General features: G+C 39.1%; 1 pseudogene; it reads right to left on the bottom strand.

Moving 5' to 3' along the window:
• Positions 1 to 4,208: 4,208 nt before the first annotated feature.
• LOC119530390 lies at positions 4,209 to 6,252 on the bottom strand (annotated as a pseudogene).
• Between the last annotated feature and the right edge of the window lie 1,516 nt (positions 6,253 to 7,768).

Here is a 7,768-nt window from a genome sequence, read left to right as displayed (position 1 = left end):
ATGGGTGCTTCCATCTTTTGGCAATTGTGACCAATGTTGCCATGAACATCAATCAGTGTGCAAATATCTGTTCAAGTCTCTGCTGTCAATTCATTTGGGTATTTACCTAGAAATGGGATTGCTGTGTCATATAGTAAATCTATACTTTCTGAGGAAACAAAAACCAAATTTGGGACAGTTCATAGGAAACAGTCCACTCAGTCACTTTCCTAATTTATATGTCCCTGTTCCCTTTTGTTCTCCATTGCATAACATATGTTTTTCAAAAAAAAGCAATAGATTTGAAAGAAGCTCAAGGGTAAATAGGTCAATCACTCGGAAGGCATTTATCTATGGCAAAAGTAGTAGAGATTGTATCTATAGATATCACTATTTTTCTAAGGTTCATCAATCATAGCATGTAAAACATATCTGAAGGTTCTGTGTGTGTGCATGCATGTGTGTGTGAAAGAGATGAGAGAGAGAGAGAGAGAGAGGGAGAGAAAGACAGAAAAAGAAAAATACATTTGTATCAAGTAGGGAAAATAAAAAATAAAATGAATTTTAATTGAATTTTTAGTTTTTAGTTTATTTAATTTTTAGTTTTTTTTTATTGACTCTTCTCTCATAAGGATGCAAACTCCAAGAGGACAGAGACTCGATCTGTTACATTCACTGCCTTAAGCCTAATGAATAGACTAATACCTGGTAGGTGCTTTATAAATATACATTGAGTTAATGAAGTAATAGGACAGACTATATCAAAATTACAATATATAATTGCCAGAATATTTCTCAACATGGATGTTATAAAATAGATTAGGTGAGGGGATGGTTGCAATTCAAATACCTTTCAAGGCTTGGCAATTTGTTAATATCTGAGGCAGCCTAGGAGGAGGAAAAAAGCTGTGAAGGAGCATTGGTGAACTAGAGAGAATATACCCCATCTAAAGAATTTCAAATTCACATTAAAAATTACAGTTAGAGTAACGTAGAAATTAATAAATAAGTCTGTGGACTAATTTGGTCTTGGATCATCAAATTTTAGAATAGTTGTCCAATTTAGATTAGTTGTCAATATGTGCTAAACAGTTTCAATTACTTTTGTGTTTGGATATTATTTATATGCTTTTAATATCATGCAGTTACATTGACTTTTCTTATTCTGAGCATCCTAAAATTTTTTATTATGTTTTACATGTGACAGTATTAAAAAAACGTTTCATATCACATGAAAACTGTACTTCTATGTAAGAAAGGGTTAAGTTTTGTCTTCACATAAAGGCAATATGGAATAGGGAAAATGGCGACTCAGTGGCAGAACTGGCTTAAACTGGGCCCGTGGTAAAGGCAAGGAGAGAGAGAGAGCCATAACGTAAGCCTAGAACCAGCGCCAGCTCCTTTTATGAGAAAAATAACCAGGGTTACTGGAATGTAAAGGGATGTGGGACGGGAACTCTTGGTGAGAAATTTAAACTAGTTAACTCTCTCTGATAGGCTGTACAATTCAAAATCCCAAAGGCATACTAGTTGGCTCTCTCAGATAGGCTGTACAATTCAAAATCCCAAAGGCATACTAGTTGGCTCTCTCAGATAGGCTGTACAATTTAAAATCCCAAAGGTGGGCTAGTTAGCTCTCTTGGATAGACTGTACCCTCTAGAGTATCCAGCCAATGGAGGAATAGGGGAGGGACTTGCGTGTTAGGCCTAGGATATAAAATTTTGCTGTGTTCTATCGTTTGGCGCACCTGCATGTTTTTGGCTATGCGTTCATTCTTGCAAGATCGTGAATAAATTCTTTTCTCCTCCACAATCCTATGAGCTTTATTCTATTTTAGGTACAGCGTTCTTTCCAACATTCTATACAGTACAAGTTGTCTGGTTATTGCTAGGTTTAGAGCCGTTCAAGAATCCACACAAACACAGCGAGTCATGGTTTAAGTAGAGAATTTAAGGTTTATTAGAGGAAGAAAGCAGAAGAAAGCAGGTGGGAGCCATCAGAAAAGAAAGAAAGGAAAAATGGCTCCGGCCCTCTATCTGAGAGCAGCATTTTTTAAAGGAAAAACCCACGTTGGGTGTTGGTGGGGGAAGGTCCTGCTGAGTGTGTTCTGGGCCTCAACTGGGTGAGTGCTTATCAGTTTCTGCTGACTGGTTACTAGGGTTTTAACACACTACTCTTCTTTGATGTGCACTATATTATCTATGTGGAGGAAGCAGGCCTTTTGGCTTGTTTGTGGTCATTCATCTTGATCTTGCCTTGTCTGCCCCCTGGAGTCCAGGTGCCACTGTGACTGGGATTCCTAAAACAGCCTTCAACCCTTAGTTTATGGCACACCTGGTATTTATGAGATAAGCAGCAGGGCCTGTGGATCAGACATTCCTTCTATATGTTAGACTCTTTTTCTGGGGCCTGACAGTTATGATAAAAATAAAAATTATCCTTTTATAAAAATATACATCATCATTTCAATTACAGATTGTTTATTCCCCAGATTTATTTGTTTATATTTATTTTTCTGTTTGTTTATTGATTTCATAGGCTTTATTTTTTAGATCAGCTTTAGGCTTAGTGAAAAATTGAGCACAAAATACAGAAAATTCCTTTATAACCCTCTGTATTTCACAGCTTTCCCTATTATTAAGATCTTCAATTAGAGTGGTATATTTATTATAACTGATGAACAAATGTTGATATGCCAATATTAAATTAAAGTCCATAGTTTACATTAAAGAGTTTATTCTTTGTGTTGTACGGGTTTTAACAAATGTATAATATCATGTACCCATCATTAAAAGATCATACAGAATAATTTCACTCTCCTACAAACCCCACATCCGTCTATTCATCTCTCCTGCCCCTGAATCTCTGGCAACCACTGATCTTTTTACTGTCTCCAAAGTTTTGCCTTTTCCACAACGTCATATTGTTGGAATCATGCATTATGTAGTTTTCTCAGATTGGCTTCTTTCGCTTAGCTATGTGCATTTAAGTTTCTTCCATGTTCCTTCATGTCTTTACAACTCATTTATTTTTTATTACTTTTTTTATGGACTTCTTTTAAACATTCATTTTAAAAGCAGAATGTATGTTCATCTCAAATATAACATTTAAAAACAGTAAAGCAATATAAATAATTTGTGTACTAACAGCATCCAGTTGTTAGAATTTCCCCATCCCACTCCTCAGTCTATTTCTGGCAAGCTAAGTCATATCTGAGCTTGCTGCTATCTACCTTCTTCATTGTAGTGTAGATAAAACCAAACTATAAAATTAACAATTTAAGGTTAAGTAAGCTTAAACAAGGGTGTTAAATACAAGACACTTCATCAAAGCTTCTGTACAAAGATAAATTTGGCATTGTACATATGATTCTGCTGGCTCCCAGCATAGGGGAGTTCTAGTAATCAAGCAGATTTACCTTTTTTTTTTTTTTAAATCAGCAGTGCATTAACTATATAAAAGTGAACTAAGAGTTGAAGTGACTACATAGTAGGCCCTTAGGCTATTTACACATCAAAAGTATCTTATTTATTTATTTTTTTTTAAATCAGAACACTGTTAATATTCAGGCACCAGTCACCATTTGTTCCTCCAAATACATGTCTCTGAAGTAACTGCATTCAAATTAGTTTTAAACATATCAGTGCTTTTTTTTTTTCCTCCAACTGAGCTTTTCCAACCATTTACTATGCCTCCGTTCTTATTGTTACGCTAATGTGGCTATGGAAATAAAACTACTGCATGTACAAAAGAATAGAGCATCTCTAACTTTAAAAAGTATGCGTCTAAATATATATATTTTTTTAGGTTTATTTTACAATACTAAAGCCCAAACTATGATAAATTGCTTTAACATCTCTACCAGGTCACCTGATATATAGAAAATAAAACCCAACTACCTTCCCTCTTCTGGTAAACCCAAGCCAGAGCACCATTTTAGTAAAATCTAAAGAAAAAGGTCTGAACTGACACCAAGGTTTTACATTTGTTTTGACACCAGGAATTACACTCATTTTCACGTCACCGTCACTCTCTGCTACCACAAGATGGCTACCAAGAAAGAATCGAGCCTCTCCTATTTTGCTGGGATGAATGGTGCTGGCTGGATGGAGCAGAATAGGAAGAACATCTATGGTTGATTGAAAGCACGGTTTAAAAACCACATTATTGAGACTTCTCAGGGACAACAGGCATTTCCACAGTTGTCCCTTGAGGGGAAATGGACTGGTTAAGATTTCTTGTCTATGGTGTTGAAAATCCATTCTGTGAATTTTCACAACTGAGCTGTCCCTATTTGGGACTCCCCCTGCAGTCTCATGTTGTCTTGTTTCAAATGCTGAACTTCAGCTTGTCCTGTTTTTCCTTTTGAAGGTCAATCTGTAGTTGCCAAAGAATTAATTCCAGCTGATTGACTTTGCCAGCCAGTGTTGATGGAGAATGCTCCCAGGTTGCATCCATTAAATCCTTTCCATTGCCTGGATCTACACATGATGGTAGATCTTGGGCCCCTTCCAACTCCTGCACATGTTGCGTATCTGTCAAGGTACAGAAGGATGCCACTCTGGTCTTCAAACACATCCCCAATGTGGGACCAATCCAGCCCCATGGCGGTGTCCAGGAGGGGCATCAGGCCAAAGTCAGTGCATTTGGAATTATCCAATAAGGACCCGTGGAAGAACCAGAACTCATTTCCCAGGCAGGTGGAGCTTGGCACCAGGTGGGTCCGGGGAGGTGGCGTGCTGTGGGAGGGAGGCGTGGTGCTGCACAGGATGTCGTTGGGCAAGGCTTGGTCAAGAACTAAACTTCAAGAACTGCCATAGGAAGAGCCTCTCCAATTACTGCATATGCTCTCATCGGAGAGTGTGCAATCCAGCGACCTTCTTGGAGACAGGTTCCCATAAACTGAAAACTTCCCCACCCCCACCCCCACCCCCACCAACAGGCTACCAGGAAGCATCAATTTCAGAAAATCTTCTTTTGAAAGAAAATGTTGAGCTTCTGAAACAGCATCTATCTCCCATCACCGTCTGGCTTACGTGGACACGGTATCCAACTCACTATGGATTCCCTGACAGACCGTTACTTCAGGCTCCTCAGGTGGAGGGCTGCCTCTGATTTATTCCAGCCGACGACATATTTGCTCACTGCCCCTTGCCTGTGGCAGGATGTGGACACGGACCCATAAACCTGTTGACTGCTATTGCGGAATACAATGTAGTCTTTGGATGTATCCAGAGACCCGCTATTTTTGGAAGAGTGAGCTGAAGGGCTCCTGAATGTTACGAACCACTGGAATGAGAAAAGATTTCACTTATGTCACTCATGCTGCCTTCAGCAGTATTGCTGACAAAAAAAGTGGATGCATAGCTGTGAACAGCATACATTTTCGCTTGCTGGTCATCAGTCTCAGAGATGTCAGCAGGGTCAGTCCACTGCTTTGCTCGACTGTGAATCACGAACCTGCTGCCCGTCAGGTACATTGGGCCAAGGATTGAAGTGAGCATGCAAGGGGTTGTATCGATGCCGCTGTCAGTGGAGGCTCCTCTTTGATGTAGGTTAATTCCAGCATCTCAGGGTACATCAGGTCTCCAGATCCAAAGTGCTTGTTGTCACTATTGCTGGATGTGTTACTGGCGAGTCTGTTGCTGTTGGAATGGCTTGAGAAACTTTTATATCCAATATGAGAGCACTTATTGGGGGAATCTTTGCAACTTCCATGTTTCTTAAGGGTGCTTTCTTTATAGGAACTCAGGACTTTGGAAGGTGGACCATGCCATTTGGTTTCAGGGTGCCTATTCCTTCCAGGATTTCTTCCCGCTCCAGGGCTCCTTCACATTCCAGAAGGCCTGAGGCCTGGTGGTCAAGCAGCAGAGGAGACTGATGCCCCTGGTATCCCACTTTCTGTCTCCAGTGGCCACTTCTGCTGGATCCCAGGTCACTGGAGGATGACTGGTTGCTTGGTGAACTTTTTTGTGCTATCGGGCAGCTTCCGGTCAAAGGACGTTTGCGGGGAAATCACAAGCCAGGGGCCTGCTGGGGGAGCTGCTGGCCCTGCAGCCATGTGGGCATGTCAGTGACAAGGGGAGGCTCTGGAGAGGGGCTTGCACCGGGCGGAGTAGGCAGCTGGTGCCACATGGTGTTACTCCTGAAGGAAGTCTTGTATTCACAGAGGGTGCCTTTGCTGTCAAGTTTATATTCCACCCCGGGATCTGGCAGAGCTCTGAACACGCTCGTTGGGGTGAGCCATCTTCGTGGGGTTGCATGATGACCGTTTATTTTCATTTATTTTTATTGTTGAATGATAGTCCACTTTATGGATGGATTATAGTTTATCTATTCACCTATTGAAGTATTGAAGGACATCTTGGGTTCTTCCAAGTTTTGGCAATTACGGATAAAGCTGCTTAAACACACTCATGTGCAAATACTCATGTGCAGTGCAGATTTTTTTTTTTTTTTTTAGCAGAAACAGTTTTGCTGTTAGGAAAATACAAGGTTTCCTTATACAAAGAAGTTATCTAGAGACACTATCTTGTGGCTGGCTGTGTTTCAAGTTAAGTTATCCACTAAGCAAAAAACCTTGTGTGTCCTTTTTTCTTTTTGTTGATCCCTCAGTAAAAAATATAAGTTAAAAGAAACAAATAAAACCCCCAAAATAATAAAAATTGGAGTGTGTCACTGATTGAAGAGACATTTCTATTTTACAAAAACATAGAAATGAGATCCAAAATCTGAATAGATAAAATAGACAAGAAATATGCATTTAGGAATACAGATGAACAAAACACAGTAGGAAAGAGGTGTGCTGTCAGAATGACAGAGGCACCCTTAGTGTTGAGAGATACAAAAAAGGCAGATTTTGAGAAGGAAGTGAGCAAAAGATAGTTATTGAAACTTGGTTTTAGCCTGTTGTCTCCCAATATTTCCTCTTCTACCTTTCCTCCAGCTTTAAGCCCTGTTTACCCAGAACTAAGTAAAATCATTTTAAAGTGTGGGAAAGAATGTATGATGACACACTTGTAGAAAAAATGATTGATTTTTTAAGAGCAGGAACACTATACTTTTTCTTTATTTCTTAGAGAAATTGTGAGTATACAGAACAATCATGCATAAAATACAGGATTCCCATATGCTACACTATTATTAATGCTTTGCATTGGTATGGAACATTTGTTATAGTTGATGATAGCAAATTTTATAGTTTGTACATTAACTACAGTCCATTGTTTAACACAGGGTTTACAGTTTGTGTGTTGTAGTTCCACAGATTTTTAAAAAATTTTTATTGTTACCATATATGCAATCTAACATTTCCCCTTTTAATCACATTCAGGTATATATTTCAGTGCTGTTAATTTCATTCACAGTATTGTGCTATCATCACCATCATCCATTACCCAAATATTTCCATCATTCCAAATAGGAACCCTGAACATTTTAAGCCTTAACTTCCCATTCCCTATCCTTACCCTGTCCCCTCATAACAGTGGGACTCTATGAGTCTATGACTATATAGACTTATGTGTTCTAATTGTTTCAAATCAGTGAGGACATACAATATGTGTCCTTTTGTGTCTATCTTATGTCACTCAACAAAATGCCTTCAAGATTCATCCATGTTGTCACATGTATCAGAACGTCCTTCCTTTTTATGGCTGAATTTATCCATTCATCGGTTGATGGACACTTGGATTGCATCCATGTTTTGGCAATTGTGAATAATGCTGCTAAGAACATCATTGTGCAAAAATCTGTTCAAGTACCTGCTTTTATACTTTGGGCTTTTAC

The sequence above is a fragment of the Choloepus didactylus genome, chromosome 3 (assembly GCF_015220235.1).
Source record: "Choloepus didactylus isolate mChoDid1 chromosome 3, mChoDid1.pri, whole genome shotgun sequence".
Lineage (NCBI taxonomy): Eukaryota > Metazoa > Chordata > Mammalia > Pilosa > Megalonychidae > Choloepus > Choloepus didactylus.
This window is presented reverse-complemented; position numbering and strand designations above follow the sequence as displayed.